This window comes from Stenella coeruleoalba, assembly GCF_951394435.1.
Source record: "Stenella coeruleoalba genome assembly, chromosome: 1".
Taxonomy (NCBI): Eukaryota; Metazoa; Chordata; class Mammalia; order Artiodactyla; family Delphinidae; genus Stenella; species Stenella coeruleoalba.
Genome location: NC_137169.1, coordinates 101,004,539 through 101,027,967, shown reverse-complemented (window position 1 = coordinate 101,027,967; position 23,429 = coordinate 101,004,539). Strand labels below are relative to the sequence as shown.

The 23,429-nt window shown below is 41.7% G+C and overlaps 1 long non-coding RNA gene across 1 annotated transcript in view; it reads right to left on the bottom strand.

Moving 5' to 3' along the window:
• LOC307192930 overlaps positions 1 to 23,429 on the bottom strand; it is a 97,025-nt gene that overhangs the window by 58,235 nt on the left and 15,361 nt on the right. Inside the window, exon 3 of the long non-coding RNA XR_013830197.1 lies at positions 20,361 to 20,471. This is a non-coding gene — a long non-coding RNA (uncharacterized lncRNA). The remainder of the gene's footprint in view (positions 1 to 20,360; positions 20,472 to 23,429) is intronic.

Below are 23,429 nucleotides of genomic sequence, written 5' to 3'. Positions count from 1 at the left end.
AGCAAGTTTGAGAAAAAGCTTTGGGGTTGGGATATACGGTAGTCAGCTTCTAAAATGTTGTCAATGTCCACCCTCCTGACATCCACACCCTTGTTTAATCCCCTCGCCTTGTGTATGAGCTGGACTGGTGATTTACTTCTGACAGACAGAAGACTGGAAAAGTGATGGGATGTCATATCTGAGATCAGGTTATGAGAGACTGTGATTTTGTCTTACTTGCACTCTTTTTTTCTCTGGCTTTTCTCAGTTTGCTCACTCTGATGAAGCAAGCTTCTATGTTATGAGCGGCCCTACAGAGAGGCCCACATGGCAAAGAACTGAGGGCAGCCTCCAGCCAACAGTCAACAAGGAACTAAGGCCCTAAAACCAACAGCCCCTGAGGAACTGAGTGCTCTGAACAATCACATGAATGCACCTGGAAGCAGGTCCTCCTCTGACTGAGCCTTGATGTGGGCAGGAGCTCCAGCCAACACTTTGCAACCTTTGTGAGACCCTGAAGCAGAGGACTCAGCTAAGCCATGTCCTGGCGCCTGACCTACAGAACACAGTGAAATAAGAAATGTTGTTTTAAGCCACCAAATTTGGGGATAATTTGTTACACGACAATAGGTAGCTAACACAGGATGCTTATTTTTTAATAAGGGAGGCCTACACATGATTCTAGTTTCCAATTTTATTACCTGAAGACAAAATGAAGATTCTAGGCACCAGACCCAAAGATATTTATTTAGGTACTGGGGATACAGCACTAACTGGACAGCACTCTTTGGAAAAGATGGGGAAGGAAAGGTTGCATTCAGTGAAAAGGAAATACCGAGAGATGCGATTCAGAGATATGGGTCTTGATGTCCCAGAGCAGGCGGATGGGCCAGAATCCATGAACAGGGGGAAGTGGGCCTTGAAGTTCTGACTCCTTTCTCCAAAACAGTCAGGAGGAACAAAAACATGGGGAAAGATACATAGAAATTTTGAGATAAAAAGAAGAAAAACCCTAAATCATCTCTGAAGGAAGGATATGGAGCCATCTATGAAGGCTGAGGAAGTGGAACTATTGTTCAAGGTTTAAAGAGAAGAAGGGATCTGGAAGAAACTGACTCCTTGAGGAAGCTCTGGTGAGTCAGTAAGAATTTTTAAAATAAGAGTAAAAAGACTGAGAGGGCCAGAGAATGACTAGCGAACGCAATTTGGAGGAAAATGAAGGCATACACACTCCTCAGCCTCCCCGCGCTGTGAGCCATCGGGAATGGGAAAACAGAAGCCCCTGTGAGAGCAAGTTGCAGGGGCAGTATCCAGGGGAAAGGCAATCTTCTGTTGTGATAGGGAAGCAGGAAGAAGGCTTTAGGGGAAGGTGGAGGAGGAGTTTATTCCGATAGAACAAGGGTTCTACTGGGCTCAGTGGAAGACTCCCATAGAGGGGGAGCAGAGGGGTCGTGGGTGGGAGGGGCTGACCTGGGTAGGAAGAGAGGAGGGCAGGCCTGCCACTAGGGGAAGGAGGCAGCGCCCGAGGAGGCCAAAGGTTGAGGATGGGCCAGAAATTCCTGAAAGTAATGGGAGGACAAGCAGATACCAGTTAAGTGGATTGGCCAGCCCCCCAAATCTAGGTTAAATATTGATCCATCATCAACATCAACATCTACCGCTCCTCTAAGATCAGGTCCAAGATGAGGACCAACAGCACGAGCCCCCTAGAGTGATGCCTCTGAAAGCTGGCCTACAGTGAGGTTCAGGCCTCAGGAAAACAGGGGGACGTGGCCATATTAAAAATGATTACAGTCCTATATTTAAACTTAAAAACTGCTCCATCCATTTCATACAGGAATTTGTCTGTGTCTAACTTGGTATAGAGGGAAGATCCCTGGGCTGAGAGCTAGGAGACTTAAGTCCTTGTCCCAGATCCACCCCAACAAGCTATGTGACCTTAAAAAACCATTAACCTCCCTGACACCATTTATAAAGTGAGGGGGCTGAGCCAGATGTTCCCTCAAGTCCCTTCCAGCTCCAACATTCTAAGAGCCTGAAAGCATGCAACCCTAAACCAGGTCTAGGGATCATATGCTTTAGCTCTTGGAAATTTAGCTTCAAAAAAAGAAAGAAAGAATTCCAGCCCTTATCTGTAACCTCCTGCAGACTTCTTATCCATTGATAGAATTCCCTGTGGGAAATGTTTTGAAATAGTAGACATTCCATGAAATGAAATTCTGGGGATTAATCTGTAATAAAGGCTGAAAATTTTCAGAGTGATTTTTTCCCCAAATGTATGAGAAATCTTTATTCAATTGGATGTGGGGCAGATCTTTTCTGAAGCATCCTGATTGCATTCTCAAGGCAGGGTTTGGTAGAAAAAAGCACTTAGGCCCAGATATCTTGCCACTTACTCATAAAGTTAAGGAAGATACACTGACAGCAATGGGTGAATCATGTATAGGTCATCTCATGTCTAAGATTTTCAACTATCTCCAAGTATTGCCACATGCACAGCCACATATACCTCACTACCAGAACCATGAGACAGATTGTGAAAGAACTTCAGTCACATCAGTGAAGTGAAAGTAGGACTTTCTCCTGACCCCCAGCGTCCCTGAGGAATAGTCTCTCTCACCACCACTTCTCTCATGGGAACTCCTAAGGTCATTTAGTCCCATCTTACGTTTTGGAAACTCAGGATAACCTAACGGAAATGTCCCGACTCATATCCCCAAACTTCACATGAAAGAGAGGGGATGAAAAATATGCCTGGGAACTTCTTTTGATTTCCAAATGCAGGAATTTTGATTACCGTGTCCAGGCACTTAGAGACTCTGTTTACTCTTTCACAATATATTACCAGTAAAAACAAAAACACCTTTTACAATGTTCACTGTATATTTTAAATACTTTATACTTTTTTTTCCCCAATCATTCAAAAAATATATATTGAGCATTGTGCTAAGTGCTAGGAGGAAACTCAACATCTAAGTTGTGAATTAACTACAATGAAACAAAATAAATTCTGTAATAATAGTGGTACTTTAAAAGGAGGATATAATTGATTCTGCCTCAGGGTAGGGAAGTTGAGGAAGGTAAATGATGAGTAAGAGCTAGCCAAGTGACGCATGAGATTTGAAAGATATTTGAGACAAAAGGAACAGGGGGAAGAAAAGAAATGTGAGACTACATGTGGAGTATCTGGAGACCTACTAGTAGCCTAATTGGCTAAGTAAAGGATTCAAAGCTAGAGAACAAAAGGATGGAGAGGTGATGAAGTAGTTTTGGACCAGCTTTTGAAAACTTGTAAAGGAACAGCATTCTGAGGACTTTGGCCTTCATTCTTTAGGCAACAAGGAGACAAAGATGATCATAATCATGACCATGATCAAATCTGTACTTTAGAAAGATAATGCTGATAGCAGTGAAGAGAATGGATCAGGAGGGAGAGAGAAGTCAAGACCTTTCGTAATAGCTAGGAGAGGAATGATGAAAGTAAAACATATCACATGTTACTGTCATTCTTTGTTTATGTCCCCTTCCCACCCCAGACACACAGAGACGTTCCTTGTGGACAAGCACTACGTCTTGTTCACTTTTGTATCCCAGCACACAGAAGACTGGCTGACACAGTACAAGCATACAAAAAACTGCCCTTCATAGGTGAATGAATGAATGCGGACTTAAAGTAGGGCAGCATCAGTGGGGATGTAGAGAAAAGGGCATATTCAAAAAATTGATCTGGGCTAGAGTCTAAAGAATTTTGTCTGAAGAAAATGGAAAAATCCAAAGTTTCCATATTGAGTGACTAATAAGGTCTCTAAGGTCTTTAAAAATATAAGAGGCCGGGCAGGTTGGGCAAGATAAATGGCATTTATCTCAGTTGAGTCAGGAATATGTTGAGTTGGAGGTAACCCAAAGTCCAGTAGACAACTGGACATATGCATCAGGACCTCGGAAGAGTTAATTGGCTGATTTTTACTCATAGTCTTTCATAGAGGCAGGTGAACCAAACTATTCAAAATCTACTTTTTTGAACATGTACTGTAAACTTTATTTCCAAAGAAAAAGTAACCAAGAAAATGAAAACTGTCTTCAAAGATCCCTGACTCACCACTCCTGAAACAAAAGCAAAGATAAGACAATTTTATTGGTCAATTATGTCTCAATAATGCTGGGGAAAAAAACATTAAGTAATTTTTTTTTTTTTTTTTTTTTTGCGGTACGCAGGCCTCTAACTGTTGTGGCCTCTCCCGTTGCGGAGCACAGGCTCCGGACATGCAGGCTCAGCGGCCATGGCTCACGGGTCCAGCCGCTCTGCAGCACGCGGGATCTTCCCGGACCGGGGCACGAACCTGTGTCCCCTGCATCGGCAGGCGGGCTCTCAACCACTGCACCACCAGGGAAGCCCTAAGTAATTAATTTTTTAAAAAATCAAAGACAAGGGGAGCCAGGAATAATCCTTCACTCTTGGATCTCTGAAGATGTCACTGTCAAGTTCTCATATCTTCAGAATCACAATGGAAAGGTTCCCATGAGCAGCATTAGCTGTCCAAGAGTTAGTTTGATGACTTATTACAAAGCGTTAAAACAATTAATATGTTGACAGAAAATCCTAACACTCTTCCCCTTGCTTTCTTACATGCTGCCACTGAGAATTCTCAGGTAGTAACTGCTTTCTTAGAGCCATGGAACATGATGGGAATCTGAGGCCATATGGTACCTGGAAAGTTCACTGGATAAAGGGTTAGAAGAGCTGGTTTTAGTCCCTTCTGTGCCACCAATTGGCCATGTGACCTTGGGCAAGTCCCTTAACCCTTCTGAATCACAGCTTCCTCATCTGTAAAATGAGGTCAGTTTAGGTTTTCTCCATGTGTGTTTATTTTCTTAAACACTTAGCACTGACCTAGACCTAGATCCCTTAATATGTTAATCATTAGCTCCTTTCTCAATGGACTTTAAGGAGAGCAATAATTAAAGCCTAAATCACCTAGAACAGACTGTTAGAATCAGGCTTTGAGGAGGTTGCTGGTGAGGTACTAAAGGAAAATCTTGTTGGAAACTTGAAGAAAGGCGATCCTTGCATTGTTGTGGTAGAAAGTTTAGCAACACTCTCTCCCGCAGTATTGTAAAAGGTAGAAAAGGTACCTAATGTACTGGGTAACTTAGCTAAGAAGTTTTCCAGCCAGAGTGTTGAAGGTACTACCTGGTTTCCTGTTGCTGTTTATATTAAAATGTTAGAGGAGAGAGATAAGCTAAAGGAAGTACTGTTAAATCAAAAGAAGACAACACTTGCTCGTTTTGAAGATTCTGAGGCTCCCTAGATGGCAAACAATACTAAAAATAAGAAATTGCTCCCAAGCAAAGACCATATCCAAGACACTCTCAGGAAACAATGTTCTAAAGGTAAAGCCAATGGGGTAACTGTAAAATCCTTTGTTAAGACCTCAGAAAGTTAAACAGTAGTTCCTAATTAATGCTCAGAGTACATTCAGTCAGACAAAAGGCCCTCCAAAGAGTTCATTTTTATTTTTGAAAGTGACTTTTCTTTTTTTTTTTTTAAGGTTTGCCTCACAGAACATATAAATAAAATAATCGAGGTCCTAAGAAGCTTAAGGGCATTGTCCCTCAGCCATTTCAGCAGAAGCCCAAGTAGAGAAGATTTATCTCAGACTTTTAGGTGTGGGTTTGTCTAATGGAGCAAACCCCAGTGAGATTCACAGGAGGACCACAGAAGTTTTGAGAGACCAGAAATACTGCCAGCTTGACCTGAGAGTGACAGGGACAGTATAAAATGAAAAGAGGCCTCTGATCCTCCAAACTTCTACAAGCAGGAAATTGTCTGAGAAAACAACTCAGCTTCAAACACGATACCTTTCATGAATGAGGAAGGATGACTTGAAAGGTGGACTAAGAACCTAGAGAACAGAGCCAAGAACTATGGAAAGTCGCTTCTGGCAGGAGTAGGACTGAGCCCTAATCAAGGAACTTACAACATTTATCTGGCTGGATTTCAGAATTGCTATGAACCAGTGACTCCTTTGGGCTTCAGTTTCCCCCTGAAGCACAAAGGGGGAAATGTCTATATTGGTTATCCTCTGGTGTGCCACCATTGCATGTTGGATGGGTAGGGGACAGACAACCTGTTTCCTTAGTTCACAGGTCTACAGATTGAGAGGAACTATATTCATGGAGCTATATTTAAGGGACTACACTTAAGAACCTGGATCTGCTTTAGAAGATGAGATTCTGAAATTGGGTCTGATGCTGTAATGGCATGAAACTCTCGTGGACCTAGGAAGGGGAGGAGTGTATTTTGTATGTGTAGGGGCTATGAATTATTGAGGGTTAGAAGTAAGACTGTGGTAGCCAGACTCCAAGATGGTCCCGAATGATTCACACTTCCTGGTGTTCACATCCTGTGGCTTCCATGCTGTACAAAAGTTTGTGCAATCAACAGCATATGGCAGAAGGGATAGTAAATGACTTCTGAGATTAGGTTATACTGCAACTTCTGTATTGGGTACTCTCTCTCTTGCTCTCTCTCCGATTATTCACTCTGGGGAAATCCAGCTACCGTGTCATGAAAAACCTTATGGAGAGGCCTTTGTGGTGAGGAACAAAAGCCTCCTGCGAACAGTCACATGAGTGACCTTGGAAGAAGATCATCCAGCCTCATTTGAACCTCTGGATGACTGCAGCCTTGACCAGTGGTTGACCACAACTCAAAAGAGACTCTGAGCCAGCATTACCCAGCTAAGTCATTCCTGGATTCTTGACCCTCGGAAACACTAAGATTATAAAATGCTTGTTCTTTTAAGCTGCTAAGTTTTGGAGTAGTTTGTTACACAATAATAGATAACTTAATAAATAAGATCAATATGTAAAAATATGTTATATAGGGCTTCCCTGGTGGCACAGTGGTTAAGAATCCGCCTGCCAATGCAGGGGACACGGGTTCGAGCCCTGGTCCTGGAAGATCCCACATGCCACAGAGCAACTAAGCCCATGAGCCACAACTACTGAGCCTGCGCTCTAGAGCCCACGAGCCACAACTACTGAAGCCCACGCACCTAGACCCCATGTACCTAGAGCCCATGTGCTCTGCAACACAAGAACCTACCGCAATGAGAAGCAAGCGCACTGCAACGAAGAGTAACCCCCGCTTGCTGCAACTAGAGAAAAGCCCATGCACAGCAACAAAGATCCAACACAGCCAAAAATAAAATAAATAAATTTATTTTTTTTAATGTTGTATATATAATATATTATAGGAAAAACGGAAAATTAAATTTTAAAATATGATTTACAATGGCATTAAAAACCATAATATACTCCAGGATAAATTTGAAAACATATGTGGAAGAGTTCCACATGAAATATGATTATACATTGCTGAAAGAAAGTAACAAAGATCTAAATAGGTGCAGAGATATACCATGTTCATGGTTGGGAAGACTCAATATTTTTAAGTTGTCAATTTTTCTCAAGTTGATCTATATATCCAACACAATCTCAATCAAAACCCTTGAAGACTTTTTTGTAGAAACTGATAAGCTTCTGATTCTAAAATTTATATGGAAACATAAATACTGTAGCCAAAACATTCTTTAAAAAGAACAAACTTGAAGAACTTACTCTAATTCACTTCAAGAGTTTATTATAAAGCTACTGTAATCATAACAATGTGGTAGTGACATAAAGACAGACAAACAGATCAATGGAATAGAGTCCAAAAATAGGCCCATACAATATGATCAATTAATATTTTACCAAGGTGCCAAAGCAAATGAATGGGAAAAGGAAAAAAAAATTTTTTAAGTGATGCTGGAAAAACTGCCTATCCATGTCTCAACCCATACATAAAAATTATTTATAGAGGGATCATATGCCTAAGTGTAAAGCTAAAAGTATGAAGCTTTTGGAGGACAACATAGGAGAAGAATCTGTATAATCTTTGGGTAGATAACAGCTTCTTAGTGCCCCGAAAGCAGTAACCATAAAAGACAAAAATTGGTAAATGAATTTCAGCAAAATTTAAAACTTTTGCTTATCAAAAGACCTTATTAAGAAAATGAAAAGTAAGACACAGACTGCAAGAAAATTTCATACTTACATTTGACAAAGGACTTATACAAAGAATATATAAGAATGTATTTTAAACACACTTGCAATTCAAAAATAAAAATGAAATCCACTTTTCTTTAAATGGGCAAGAAATTTGAACAGATACTTGACAAATGGTGTTATATATATATAAATGGACAACAGATACATGAAAGGATGCTCAACATCACTAATCAAGAGAGAAATAAAATTCAAACCATAATAAGATACCAATACACCCACTGGAATGACTAAAATTTAAAAGAATGTCAATACCAAATATTGGTTAGGATATATAGCAAGTAGAACTTCAGACATTACTGATGGGACATTCATTTTGGACCTAAGTCTGGTAGTTTCTCATAAAGGTAAACATGCACCTCCCCTATGACTCAGCCATTCCACTTCTAGGTACTTCCCCAAGAGAAATGAAAACATACATTCACACAAAGCCTTATACAAGAATGTTTAGAGTGGGATTTCCCTGGTGGTCCAGTTGGTAAGACTCCACACTCCCAATGCAGGGGGCCCAGGTTTGATTCCTGCAGGGAACCAGATCCCACATGCATGCCGCAACTAAGAGCGCGCATGCCACAACTAAGGAGTCCACATGCTGCAACTAAAAAAAGATCCTGCGTGCCGCAACTAAGACCTGGCGCAGCCTAAATAATTAATTTAAAAAAATGTTCAGAGCAGCTTTATTCATATTAACCAAAAACTAGAACTAGCCCAAATTTTCATCAACAGGAAAATGGAAAATCAAATTGTGGTATGTTCATTCAACTGAATATCGTTTAGCAATATAAAAGAGAGCTATCGGTACACACAATATACGTGAATCTCAAAAGATATGCTGAGTTAGAGAATCCAGACACGACAGAGTACATATTGTGTTATTTCATTTATATGACATTTTGAACAGGGCAAAGTAATCCATGGTGAAAGAAATCAGCACAATAGAGCAGTGGTTACCTCCAGTCAGGGAGGGGGTAGGGGTTGACTCAGAGAAAAGGGATCCTTCATGGGTAATAGAAATATTCTATACCTTGGTTGTATGAGTGTATACAATTGTCAGAATCCATCTAACTGTACACTTTAAATCTATGCATTTTAGGGTTTATAAATTAAACCTCAGTCAAAAATCTACAAACAATAAATGCTGGAGAGGGTGTGGAGAAAAGGGAACCCTCTTGCACTGTTGGCGGGAATGTAAATTGATACAGCCACTATGGAGAACAGTATGGAGTTTCCTTAAAAAACTAAAAATAGAACTACCATATGAACCAGCAATCCCACTACTGGGCATATACCCTGAGAAAACCATAATTCAAAAGTACACATGCACCCCCATGTTCATTGCAGCACTATTTACAATAGCCAGGACATGGAAACAACCTAAATGTCCAGTGACACATGAATGGATAAAGAAGATGTGGTACATATAAACAATGGAATATTACTCAGCCATAAAAAGGAACGAAATTGGGTTGTCTGTAGAGATGGGGATGGACCTAGAGTCTGTCATACAGAGTGAAGTCAGCCAGAAAGAGAAAAACAAATATCGTATATTAACGCATATATGTGGAATCTAGAAAAATGGTACAGATGAACCTATCTGTAGGGCAGGAATAGAGACGCAGACGTAGAGAACGGACATGTGGACACAGTGGGGAAGGGGAGGGTGGGACAAATAGGGAGATTAGGTCTGACATAAATACACTACCATGTGTAAGATAGTTAGCTAGCGGGAAAGGAGCTCAGCTCGGTGCTCTGTGATGACCTAGATGGGTGTGTGTGTGGGGGGAGAAGGGGCGGAGGGAGATCCAAGAAGGGGGGGATATAGGTATACATATAGCTGATTTACTTCATTGTACAGCAGAAAGTAACACAACATTGTAAAGCAATTTTACTCCAATAAAAAAATTAAAAGAAAAAAAGGGGTTTCCCTGGTGGCGCAGTGGTTGAGAGTCTGCCTACCGATGCAGGGGACGCGGGTTCGTGCCCCAGTCCGGGAAGATCCCATATGCCGTGGAGCGGCTGGGCCCGTGAGCCATGGCCGCTGAGCCTGCGCGCTCGGAGCCTGTGCTCCGCAACGGGAGAGGCCACAGCAGTGAGAGGCCCGTGTACAGCAAAAAAAAAAAAAAAAAAAGAAAATTAATTAATTAATTAAACCACAATTTAAAAGGAGGATATCACTTATAAAACCATTAAAAATATCAGATACCTAGAAATTATTCTAATAAAAAATGTGTAAATCTTTCACAGAGGAAAAAAATACGAATTATCAAGATAAATTGAAGAAAACTTGGCTTGGTTCATGGCTTGGAAGACCCAATATTGTAAAGTTATCAATTCTCTGTAACTTAATCTGTAAATTCAACACAGTTCCAATAAAAATTCCAGTAGAGTTGTTTTGGGGTTTTTTTTGGTGGAACTTCACAAGCTAATTCTAAAATATGTAGGAAAACACAAAGGCCAAGGATAGCCAAGACACTCTTGACAAAGACAAAGAGGGAGAAGCTTTTCCAGACATCAAACTTATTCTAAAACCACAAAAATTAAGAGAGTGGTTTTTGTGCGACGATAGACATACCACTGAACAAAAGAGCAATTTCAGAAATCCATATATGTCACTTGATATGTGATATTTGTGACAAAAGTGGCACTACAGAGAAGTGGAAAAAGTATGATATTTTTAATAAAAGGTATTAAGTTCATTGGATAGCCATATGGAAAAAAAGTCTTATCTGAACTCTTTATCTCACACCATACACAAAAATAGGTTGCAAGAAGAATGCAGCTTTAAATGTTAAAAGGCAAAATAAAGATTCTAGACATTTTATGAATATTTTCATGACTGTGAAGAGGGTATATTTCTTAATTAGGAGGTAAACATGCATCAAAACATAAAGAAAAGTATGAGATTAGATCACTCCCTAACACCATACACAAAAATAAGCTCAAAATGGATTAAAGACCTAAATGTAAGGCCAGAAACTATCAAACTCTTAGAGGAAAACATAGGCAGAACACTCTATGACATAAATCACAGCAAGATCCTTTCTGACCCACCTCCTAGAGTAATGGAAATAAAAGCAAAAATAAACAAATGGGACCTAATGAAACTTCAAAGCTTTTGCACAGCAAAGGAAACCATAAACAAGACCAAAAGACAACTCTCAGAATGGGAGAAAGTATTTGCAAATGAAGCAACCGACAAAGGATTAATCTCCAAAATTTACAAGCAGCTCATGCAGCTCAATAACAAGAAAACAAACAACCCAATCCAAAAATGGGAGGAAGACCTAAATAGACATTTCTCCAAAGAAGATATACAGATGGCTAACAAACACATGAAAGAATGCTCAACATCATTAATCATTAGAGAAATGCAAATCAAAACTACAATGAGATATCATCTCACACCAGTCAGAATGGCCAGCATCAAAAAATCTAGAAACAATAAATGCTGGAGAGGGTGTGGAGAAAAGGGAACACTCTTGCACTGCTGGTGGGAATGTGAATTGGTACAGCCACTATGGAGAACAGTATGGAGGTTCCTTAAAAAACTACAAATAGAACTACCATATGACCCAGCAATCCCACTACTGGGCATATACGCTAAGAAAACCATAATTCAAAAAGAGTCATGTACCAAAATGTTCATTGCAGCTCTATTTACAATAGCCCGGAGATGGAAACAACCTAAGTGCCCGTCATCGGATGAATGGATAAAGAAGATGTGGCACATGTATACAATGGAATATTACTCAGCCATAAAAAGAAACAAAATTGAGCTATTTGTAATGAGGTGGATCGACCTAGAGTCTGTCATACAGAGTGAAGTAAGTCAGAAAGAAAAAGACAAATACCGTATGCTAACACATAGATATGGAATTTAAGAAAAAAAATGTCATGAAGAACCTAGGGGTAAAGCAGGAATAAAGACGCAGACCTCCTAGAGAACGGACTTGAGGTTATGGGGAGGGGGAAGGGTGAGCTGTGACAGGGTGAGAGAGAGTCATGGGCATATACACACTAACAAACGTAGTAAGGTAGATAGCTAGTGGGAAGCAGCCTCATGGCACAGGGATATTGGCTCGGTGCTTTGTGACAGCCTGGAGGGGTGGGATAGGGAGGGTGGGAGGGAGGGAGACGCAACAGGGAAGACATATGGGAACATATGTTTATGTATGACTGATTCACTTTGTTATAAAGCAGAAGCTAACACACCACTGTAAAGCAATTATACCCCAATAAAGATGTTAAAAAAAAAAAAAACATAAAGAAAAAGATTGATAAAATGGAATACATTAAAATTAAGAACTTCTGTTCACCAAAAGACACAATTAAGAGAACAATGTATACATAGGTAAGTCACAAAATAGAGTAAGGTATTGGCAATTTATGCAACTGACAAAGGGTTTGCATTTAGAAAATATAAAGAATTCCCATAAATCAAAAAGAAAAAAAATACAACCCAATAGATGTATGTGAAACGGATTCGAACAGGCCCTTCACAAAGGATAATACCCAAATGGCCAGTAAGTAGAAGTTGTTTAATCTCATTAGTCATTAAAAAGAAAAAAGAAAGAAAGAAAGAAAGCAAACTAAAACCATAGTGAGATGAGTAGCTCTACATTTCTACAGCCTGGCCAAAATTTTTAAAACTGAAAATAATTACCACTGGTAAGGATTTAGAGCAATGGAATTTCTCATCCACCAGTGGTGATTGCATCAATTGGCACAGTCGCTCTGAAAAATAGCTTGATGTTAAGTATTTAAGAGAGTCATATCCTGGGAATTCCCTGGCTGTCCAGTGGTTAGAATTCCGTGCTTTCACTGCCAAGGGCCTGGGTTCAATACCTGATCCGGGAACTAAGATCCCGCAAGCTGCGGAGCGCAGCCATAAACAGCAACAACAATAACAAAAAAGATACGCATATCCTGTAACCCAAGCATACACACACCCAACAGAAATGCATGCATATGGGCACCAAGAGACATGATCGTGAATGTCCATGGTAACTTTCTTTTTAAGAATCAAAACTGAAGACAAGTCAAAATGTCCATCGACTGTAAAAACGTATAACTAAATTATGGCGTATGTATACAATGTAATACTATACAGCAATGAAATTTATAAACTCCAGGTACACTTAACAATATGAATGAGCCGCAGAAACCAGACACAAAAGAAAAATTACTGTGTAGTTCTAGTTAGATAACCTCTAAAAACAACCAAAACTAAACTATAGCATTAGAAGTCAAATAATGATGATTAGCTTTGAGGGAGCGTCTAGTATGGAGACACAGGAACGGGCATGAAGGAGGTGCTGACAGTGTTCTCTTTCTTGATCTGGGTGGGGGTTACACAGTTACGTGCTTTGTTATAATTTATTAAGACATTTATTTTATATATATATATATATATATATATTTCTGTATGTGGGTTTTATTTCTTAACCAAAAACAGAAAAAAATAAACAAAATAATTAAAGTGCCTGTCATGTACGTAAGCACTTAGAAAATAGTCTTCACTATTAAATAGTATTCACTAAGCACCCCTGAGCACATAAAACAGACTTTCTTCTCCCAAAGGGCTCTCCAAGGAAAATTACAAGCTGTCACAGGCAACTATTGACCTTCCGCTCCCTCTCCCTTTGGGACCAAGGTTATAGATAATAGGAAGGGACCCAGAAGCAGAGTCCTTCATTGCTCCACCAGACCGAGACTAAGAGAGGACTCACAATTATCCTCACATGGCCCTACTTTCTGCTCCACAACTTTGTAAACTGGTGCAACCAATTTGGAGAATAACTTAGCACTGCTAGTAGAGTGGGAGGTGCACATTCCCTGTGACCCACCAATTCCACTTGTAGATATATATCTCAGAGGCACTCCTGCACAGTACACAGGTACAAAGATGTTTAATGTAGCACTATTTGTGATAGCACAAAGAGAAAGAAGGGAAAAACCTGGAACAACCTCAGAATCCATCAACATAGGCATGGTAGACACATTATGAAGCAGTCACACGACGAGCGGTTATTACAATGAATGAACTAGATCCAACTTATTAATATGGATGAATCTCAAAAATATGCAGCTGAGTAAAAAAAAGCAGTTGTAGAAGATATGTACAGTAGGATGCCATTTACGTACATACAAAACCAGGCATGTTGTTTCCAGATGTGTGACAAAATTATGGAGAAGTGACACACTTCAGGAAAGTGGTTACTTATGAGAAGGGAAGGTGATGGGACTTGGGGGAGATGGCTATAGCCAAATCTCTAATATTTTATTTTTTTAAATAAGCATCTGAAACAAATATGATAAAATAGTAACAATTACTTCAATCTGGTAGTGGGTGTATCGAGTGTCTATTACATGATTGTGCTTTCTTGTATTTGAAATATTATCCCACTGAAAAAAAACAAGAATGTGAATTACTTCTCCTAAAACATTCTCCAGAGCCCCCCTGGTGGCGCAGTGGTTAAGAATCCGCCTGCCAATGCAGAGGACACGGGTTTGAGCCCTGGTCCAGAAAGATCCCACATGCTGCGGAGCGACTAAACCCATGAGCCACAACTACTGAAGCCCACGCGCCTAGAGCCCGTGCTCTGCAACAAGAGAAGCTCGCGCACCACAGCCAAGAGTAGCCCCTGCTTGCCGCAACCAGGGAAAGCCCGCGCGCAGCAACGAAGACCCAATGCAGGCAAAAATAAATTAATTAATTAATTTTAAAATAATAATAAAATTTTAAAAATTTTTTAAAAATTCTCCAGGCTCCTGCCTCCCTCACAAAGGATAATTTGTCTAATTCTGCCAGATTTTCCTCCTTCTTCAAGACGCAAATGGAAATTTATGCTAAACAAAGGTTGGCAGTAGGGTCACCCATTCTTCTCCAGGCCGTTCCTGACCTTTGTAGACATCCCCCCTCCACCCTGCCCCATGCCCCGAGAAGCTTACCTGTAAGGACAACAGGTCCTTACTGCTTCCAGATTCTGGCTTCTGATTGGGTTTGGCAAATGGGAGGCAGAAGCAGAGATGGCCCAACAGGAAGAAAGAAAGGACCAGGTATTTAAATAAATGGCTTCCTCCCTGTTGGCCTGCAGGTTGGAAGTGGATGCATTTCTCTGCTGAAGGCCACATCTCCAGGTGTGGGCCTCTACCAGCTTCCCCTGTGGCTCCTTCTGGGCGCTGCAGCAATCCCTCCTTCCCCTGCTTCTTAAGGCCTGGGGTGGGTCATGGCTCCTTGCTGTCACCAGCCCCAGGTGCTTCAATGTCCAGTCTGGTTTTCCTTCATTCTGCCCGTAACTTTATAAATGGTACCCTCATTAGGCTCTCCTTGATTTCCCCACCTGAACATGCCATCTGTTTCTCCCTGGTACCCTGACCTCATGGAGCAGAGGGAAAGTACTGGGAGAGCCTAAGTGATCCGTGAAAGCTGCAGAGATAAAGCTCATACCTGACAAAGCCTTGAAAGAGGAGCAGAGGCTTGTCAGTTAGTAACAGGGTTATGATCAGGTGAGGGGGAGACGAGAGTGCCAAGACTGAGGGAACAGCTTCTACAAATGCTTTTGCATTAGGCTGACCATATGAAATTGCCAATATTAGACCATTTCTTTGACATACAAAAAAATAAAAGGCAATTTCCTGTGGTTCAACCTAATAATAGGATTCAGACTATGATGACCTTAAATGGGAAGGAGGACTACAGGAGCAGGAAGAATCAAAAATAAGCCTGTCCCTACAGTGTGGATGTCAGGAAGGGAGGAGATAACATTAATCTGGAGAGGAGGAAAATCAGCTTTGCAGAGAGGGGTAAAATGTGTTTTTCATGTTTTATTTCTATTCAAACAGAACCACAGATCTCTCTCTGTTCTCCTTATACCTGGATCTGCAATCTAGTTCTTACAAAAAAGGTAAATGCAGACAGGTTATCTTGAGCCATAGCTCTTAGAGCTAGACAGATGCTTAATATTTTATTGACTCATTTCAAAGATTAAAAAAATAATGAGGCACAGGGGTTAGAGTCTTGCCTGCTACCACACAACTCTGTGATCCTCCAGTTGGATGTCTTGATAATGGAAGACTTCTAGAAGGAATGAGTTTCGGAGGACTCCAGTGATACAATTCTACAGAGAGAAGGTGAAGGTCATTACAGGTAAGAGTCACAGGCTGATAGAGGTGAAGGAATAAAAAGCTGCATGGACAGAGAGGATGCTGAGAGCAAATGAGCTTGGCTGGCAAAGCAAAGAATGCATTTGGTGAATGACTTCCTTTTATTAATCTTATCCTCGGACCCAAATTCATCTTTTCCTCTACTTGTTAAGCTGACCAAAGTTATGACAATAAGCCTTGATGACAATAAGCCTTCCCAGATTTGGGAAGAATTAAAATATATATGATATATTCTTCCTGAGATCATTCCCAGGCCCACAGTGCTGCTTGTCAAAACTAATATTTTGGCATTTATTTTTATTTTTTTAATTGGAGTAAAATTGCTTTACAATGCTGTGTTACTTTCTGCTGTACAATGAAGTGAATCAGCTGTATGTATGCCTATATCCCCTCCCTCTTGGACCTCCCTCCCCCACTTCTCCCCCCCCACCCCATCTAGGTCATCACAGAGCACTGAGCTGAGCTCCCTGTACTTCACAGCAGGTTCCCACTAGCTATCCATTTTACACATGGTCATGTATTTATGTCAAACCTAATCCCCCTATTTGTCCCACCCTCCCCTTCCCCCGCTGTGTCCGCATGTCCATTCTCTACATCTACATCTCTATTCTTGCCCTACAGATAGGTTCATCTGTACCATTTTTCTAGATTCCACATATATGTGTTAATATACAATATTTGTTTTTCTCTTCCTGGCTGACTTCACTCTGTATGACAGACTCTAGGTCCATCCACATCTCTACAAATGACCCAATTTCATTCCTTTTTATGGCTGAGTAATATTCCATCGATCAGGCCATGTGCTCCACATTAGTCAATTGAAAAAAAAACAAAAAACTAAGTAATATTTAAAGTTGGAGTTGTTTTGATCTCATAATTTCTCTCCTGACATTTTAACATTTGAGTTAATATATACTCTGGAACCAGATTTTCAGAAGCCTGTGTTCAGAGTGACATCAACCTCCCTGCATCCCATACAGTTTAGTGACCTTAAGTATCTGAGGTGCCAGGATTTACCTGTGGTCCAGCATGTGGTAGTGCCTGGGTCTTTTGAACACAGCTCAGATCATTATAAACAATGACTATAGTGGGACTTTGGGCTAAGAGAATAAAGAGTAAGGTGAACTCTCACAGGAGCAGGGGGTGGTGACTAAGTCCTGCAGCAGGTGGGGAACTTGCAGACACACCCACCCTGGTGGACAGCCACAATCATCTGCATCATTCCCCACCACGAAGAAGGGTGATGCAGATGAAAGTCCTCCAGGAGCACATCACTCATATGCCTCTGTCTGTTGGCTCAACGTAAGTTGGCAGGCCTGTTGTGGTGTTTACAGGACCCATGCTAACAAATAGGTTACTGAGTTACTTATTTCAGAACTAAATCATCAGTCATCACCCCAAACCTAAGCCCTTGGGCAGAACTGGAAAATGACCAAAAGTCAACAAAAAAATCAAATAATTGTCCCCTAAAAGGGAACTTGATGATGACAGTTTTTAATTATCACCCTGAAAATGAGAAAACACAGGTCCAGAGATGGTCAATGCCCCCGGCCTTGCAACTAGTAAGTACAGGGTTGCACTTGATTGCAAGTCTACCATGGACCAGCAATGGCTCCTGGATCTTCCTTCAGTACATAGTCCACTATCTCATGCTGCCTGGAAAGTTCTTCTCCATCCCCTTCTTCTATACAAATCTCTCCTCTCCTTTGTTCAATTGTTTCTGATTAATGACTTTGTATTTTTCTTCTTTAAAGAGATTACATGCATCTTAAAAGTATTTCAGATTGGTGTAATTCAGGACATATTTATCGAGGTCTATAAGTGACAGGCCTTGGGCACATATTAAGCACTCGGTCAATATTTATTAAGCTGGACTATATATGGGAGGCACCTCTAGCATCAGCACATTAGGAAAGAGAGAATATGGGGGCATGGTGATGGGAAACATGGCCATGCTGGTACACTAGTCATGATGTAATTTGGTCTGAAAAGAGGAGTGTGGTGGTGATAGGAATGAAAATCATAGGAAAAAATGTGGACTGCATTTCAGAGTAAAATTGGATGTCAGGAAGAGAAAAAAGAGAGGAATAATAAGAAAATTATATTTTATACTCTTCAAATGTGAGGTACCAATTGGACACATTTGGAGAAGTCCAACAAGCAGGGTGAAATGTGAAGCTGGGACTCAGGCAGGAGCCAAGGTTAGAGTCTATAGAGAGGGGATGGTTTAAGCTGTGGAGCCAGAGCTTGCCTTGCTGGAAGTTAGCACAGCTCTCTGCTAAAATTCTACCACTGCTTTGGAATATTTAACCTAGACCAAGGACTGGCAAAGATATTAAAAAAAGAAAAAGTGACTAGGACAAGACCAGCAGTCCACACTGGCTACCCCCAGGGGCACAGCCAGCCCTTGCCCTAGTTGCTCAGCCAGCACTCTTCCCGTGCATCACTCCAAATGCCCAACCTCCTTCAGGAAGCCTTCCTGTTTTGATAAGATGAGAAACACTAGCTTACCTGCCTCAGTTCCTAGATTTGGGCGTATCGGTCATCCCCAGGTTTCTATTAGTGGCATACGTCAGCACTTAATAATTATTTTCTGATGATACTGATGGTTGCTCCATCACCCATCTGAACATCTCCCCTCCATTAGTTGCCCATTTTCCCACTGTCACCTCCTTCCTCAGACCCAACTCCCAACACCCTTCCTTCCTCCCCAGCTCCTTGAAGCTCTCTCATCTACCCATACCCCTGATAAATTCCAGCAAAAACTGAGTTTTATAAAACAAAACTTAAAAACCTGATTTATGCTTCAAAGGAGAAATTTTCTTAAAATAGACTTTGGCTTTTTAAATATTCCCCATATGTTAGAACTACTCCCTAAGTGTGGTGAAGATCTCTATTTGATACACCTCTAACTCAGTCTCATTTTAAATATTTGTAAAATTTCCACTAGAACATGCAACAGTGACCAGGGGCAACGATGATCAAAATAGCAGCAAGGAAACTGGATAAAAACAGCAGACCACTAAGGCCACCCAAGTGGGGAAGCCAAACCACAGAGGATCAGGAAACTCCGGGGACAGAGCCCTCTGGGAAAACCTTTGGTTTCCTCTTTTCCAGAATGAAAATATAGTCATATGGTTGTTTATCTTATCATGAAAGGGGTGCCCAGCCCCAATAGTAGAAGGGCAGGGGCTTTGTATGCCCTACCCCAGGGGCGCTGCAGTGTACCACAAACAGCTACTGGTATGTTGGGACTCATCATCCGTGGTCTTCTAGGTTATCCAAACCTGCAATAACTTCACCAATAACATCCCATTACTGGTACCAGAATAGTGAGGTCCTTAAGAGGATGAACTTGAAATCTGAAATTCTCACGGCCTATGACTTCAGCAGGTCTCCTTGTGTGTGCTTAGCATTTCCTGTTTGATCCATCATACCTTCTGTATAACAGACTAAAATGAGTAATTCAAGCCAGATCAACCATTCCTTGGCTTGGAACTTACAGGAAGATAAGGAGAATTCCCTGCAGAACATATCCCACTACCACAGCTAACAACAGCATCTGGTCTCCTAAGGCAGCCCCTCCAGTAAGAGCCCAGGCCTGGCCCCACCACGCCCCATAATGGGAACTTTGCTGACAAATGTTTCTCACCTGAACCCAATCAGTTTACAGGGCATTACACAGAGCTACGAATGTATTCCATATGTGCTCCATCTCTGAAATTCTGAGGCCCCAGCCCCAAATCAAAATCTTATTACTACTATTGTTGTTGTTATTTAACATTTGTTCTTTTTTACAGTGCAAAGTACACTGTAATCATTTCATTAGTGTCTTATCATCTGGAGCCCAGTCCCTGTTCACTGCAGAGACTAGAAATAGAGGTGAGTTGGAGAAATATATTGGCATTCTTGTAGCTTGATATTATTCCCCCACCCAACCCATCCACCCATCCTTGCCATCCAAATGGAGGAATTGGTCAAAGATCCATGTGAGATTTTGTTAAAAGAGCTGACCTCGTGCATGGCAACAATAGTTACTTAGTGCAGCAAAAGCAGAGAGAGCTCTGATCCTTCCAAAGAGTGTGGGAATCTGTGATACTCACACCTTCAGGCCCCAGCGAGGCATGATTATGAGAAGACGCACAGAAAGCTCTCGTTCCCTCTTGTGGAGAATGTTTGCAAGTTGGGGAAAATGATGGTCCGTGAGTCTGCGCCTGCTGGAGGGACAAGGATAATCACCTAGCTGATTTCTGAAGGGCAGTGGCCCATTTACAGCATTATCCCTGTTTCTAAAATTCTAAGCAAATACACCTTCCCCACTCCCACCTCTGCTCTAGCACACTCTGGTCAAGTTCACAGGCTCACCAGTGACTTGAGCATTCCCAATCATTTTGATGGTGACCTAAGCAAAAAGGACGTGGAAGGTGAGTTGTCTGCCTGTAAAATGGTAGGCAACGTCTTTCAGGGCTCAAAGGAGCAGATCCATACTTGGCTGTGAGCCCTCCCCTGCACACACCCATGTCCACCACACATCTTCGGTGTGGCTCAGAATCAACACTTCTGTGAAGGCTGGTGCTCTGGAAGCATGCCTGGGGGGTGCACTGCTTAAATCAAATATTAGCAGCTCTCCTAAAGCACTAAAAAAAATGTGAACATATAGCCTTTTCTCAATTTGTAGGCATTTCTTCCATAAATTTCTGTTCCGCCCTTAGTGCCTGTTACCACTTGCCTTTTAGCCAGAGAGAGCATAAGACACAATAAATGAATGAGTAGAAACTATTAATGAGAGAACTCAGAAGCAAACACTCACACATCCTTCAACAGTTTGCTTTCTCCTGGCCTGGGCTGCTTATGTTTGTGGTTTAATATGATCATTTGTTTGCTGGGGAAATTGTTCCTTTCTCATTTGAGGGAATTCAACAGATCATATTTTATGGCATTCCGAGAAAAGCCTCATGACCCTTAGGCCCCAGCCCCCAACCCCGGTAGGCTCCATGACAAGGCACTGCGGAAGGGGATTTTGAGTCAGCTCTGGTTCCCACCCCTGGGCAATTTCTTTAACTCACCTGACTTCTCCAAGCTTCAGTTTCCACATGAGTAAAAGAGAAATAACAGTAAGCACTTCATGGGGGAACATGCTGAGGACTAAACGTGATCGTGTATGTATCCTGCCTGGCGTGAGGGAGGCACTCGGTACACTTAGTGATTGTTATTCCCAGGACTGATCGAGCAAACATTTTAAATAGACCTAGCTCAATTCCTCACACTTGCAAGATGATCCACAAATGCCCTTCCTTTCACTTTCCTTCCAATCACTCTCCAAATATCCCAGAGGGCTGTTACTCCATAACAGACCTCTGAGCTGCAGGAAGACACATCTGCCCCTGCTTCACTGCCTTGAGGCCAGCCTTCATCCCTGGCCTCAAGGCTGTGTGTAAGCTCCTGCCCAGAGCCACCAGCTGACAATAGCCACCAACAGCCCCCAGAAAGCCCCAGGGATCTGAGGCTCAGGCGAAAATAAAGCCAGAGAGAGAGAGAAGGTATCTGTACACCTACAACCAAACGGGGTCTCTCCTGCCCAGGCCAAGCCCTGCGGTTCCCCCAAAGTAAAGAGGCCAGAGCTCTCCAAATACAGTCCACCCTGGCCCCAAGGTCACCCTCTCACAGCTTTGCCTGCACCAGGCCCAGGAGTTTTAATCAAATGCAAAAAAAATGTAAATAGTTCTCCTTAAACAAAGAACAAGTCTTCTCCATACGGAAAGAGCTAATCCCTCGTAGAGGCACAGCCTGGTGCTTCATCACAAGGTGTTAATCAGTTGGCAGGAGAATGCTGATGGGAAAGGCTCTTCTTGAAAAGAGAAGAAAAGCTGGCCAAGCCCCAGCCCCCTCCCCAAAGTGGCTCCATTTTTGGCTCCCTTAAGGTGAATCTAATTGTTTAAACAAGATTAAACAAGCATGGAATTTGAGAGGGAGAAGGAAGAAAAAAATTTTTTTAGAAGGGCAAGAGAATTTTTCTTCCCAAAAGATACAAAACAAGTCTAAACGGTAAGAACAGCTTTAGCTCTTAGCAGCTAAAAGATAAACAAATAAATCTTCCAGGCTGCAAGTGTCCAGGGGAAATTAATTTCCTGGGGTCAATGTAATGCAGAGGAATTACAAAGGAAAAATGAACCCAGAGTCACCACCTTCACTTTGCTTTAGGAAAAAGAAGCACATAGAAAACTTTCCAGCCCTAATGCATTTCTGCTTAGAACACCAGCACCAGCCACTATAACATAAGAAAACCACGTGCTCTGTTAGACCCCTGAGAGTCTCACGATAGATCCACATAGAAGGATTCAGGGTCAGACTCCTGATTCATACATTCATCAATTCAGTCATCCAACAAATATTCTGTGGACATCTACTCATTGCCAGGTACCATGCTAGGCACTGAAGCTACAACCAGGAGCCAGACGGAAATGGTGCCTTCCTTCAAGAAGCTTGAAGACCCGTGGGGCAGCAGGCTTGTAAACCTGCCATATTAGGTGCTGTGCAAACAGAGAGGAAACATGATTGGTTCTGCCCAAAGGCGTTGAGGTAACAGACTCCGTCAGATGAAAGGTGACATGTGCCGGGACCTAAAGAAGGAGTAGGAGTTCTTTAGGAAGAAGAGAATCAGGAGCTTTTTTTTTTTTTTTTTAAACATCTTTATTGGAGTATAATTGCTTCACAATGGTGTGTTAGTTTCTGCTTTATAACAAAGTGAATCAGCTATACATATACATACGTTCCCATATCTCCTCCCTCTTGCATCTCCCTCACACCCTCCCTATCCCCCCCCAAGGTGGTCACAAAGCTTGAGGACACGGGGAGGGGGAAGGGTAAGCTGGGACAAAGTGAGAGAGTGGCATGGACATATATACACTACCAAATGTAAAATAGATAGCTAGTGGGAAGCAGAAACTTTTTTTTTTTAATTTAATTTATTTATTTGGTCGCTTTGGGTCTTCATTGCTGCGCGCAGGCTTTCTCTAGCTGTGGCGAGTGGGGGCTACCCTTCATTGCGGTGCACGGGCTTCTCATTGCGGTGGCTTCTCTTGTTGCAGAGCATGGGCTCTAGGCGTGCGGGCTTCAGTAGTTGTGGCTCACGGGCTCAGTAGTTGTGGCTTGCGGGCTCTAGAGCAGAGGCT